Genomic DNA, 1,019 nt, shown 5'->3' with positions numbered 1-1,019 from the left:
CTCCCCAGGCTCCCCTGCCCCACGGCCAAGCTGCGGGAGGATGTGTCCCTTCCCTCCCGAGGCCCAGCCCCGGCCCCGTCACCTCCTCCTCCGGCTGAGCTACAGAGGCAAACCGGGGCGGTGCTGCCGAGGGACTGCAGCCAGCCTGGCCCCCCCACCTGAGTGTTAGCTCAGAGGCAGCTGAGAGGAGGCTGGGCGCGGAGGGGCTGTAGCACATGTGGGTGAAAACAGGGACGCGGAGGGAAAGGCTTTGGACGTTGCCGGAGCCTGGGTATTGTAAGAACATTTAATATGTCTTGTTTTTTAAGGAGCAGATGGGTAGATACAACTTGTTTTATGGTAACAGAAACTTGTTTTCTACCCTACGCATGAGGGCTTCCTTTTTCGGTAGGCTTGGAGATCTGGCACCGAGCGCTGGATTGCAGCTTGAATATTGAGGAAAGGGGCAGGGAGCAGGGGCTCAGGCTGCTGTTGACCACCCACCAGAGAGCGGCCGCCCAGCTGCTGCATCCTGCAGTGCCCCTGCGTTTGGACCCTTTGGGTTTTACAGATGTTCATCTGAAGGCAGGCAGGCAGGCAGGGGGCTGGGATAGCGGGACCTAGTGAAAGAACGAAACTCCTTGTCTTTGCCTCCGCTGTTGTCAGCTGCGCGGGGGCCTTTGTTCCAGGGGGTTGAGCTGTTGGACACGGTGCAAAGGCGTGACCCTCTCGGGCAGTACTTGGACACATCCCGGTTTCTGTTAGTAAAGGAGAATCTTCCACAGTCGTCACCTCTGTGCTGGTGAACATTTGCCTAAGGCTCCTCTGAAAAATCATTCTGCTTCCACGTTGAGTATGTCTTGGGCTGAGCATGCTTTCCGTGGTGCTCTTTTGCTATTTAGGCTGGTTGGGAGTATTTTGTTCCGCGTTAGGCGTTCTGCCTGTCGGCTGAGCAGAGGAATAAAACGCTCCGTGCCCTCAGTCACCCAAACCGCTCTCCGTTCTGCTTACGGAATACCGACGGCTTGTGTCAGAGGACC

This window comes from Pygoscelis adeliae, unplaced genomic scaffold, assembly GCF_000699105.1.
Source record: "Pygoscelis adeliae isolate BGI_AS28 unplaced genomic scaffold, ASM69910v1 Scaffold155, whole genome shotgun sequence".
NCBI lineage: Eukaryota > Metazoa > Chordata > Aves > Sphenisciformes > Spheniscidae > Pygoscelis > Pygoscelis adeliae.
This window is presented reverse-complemented; position numbering follows the sequence as displayed.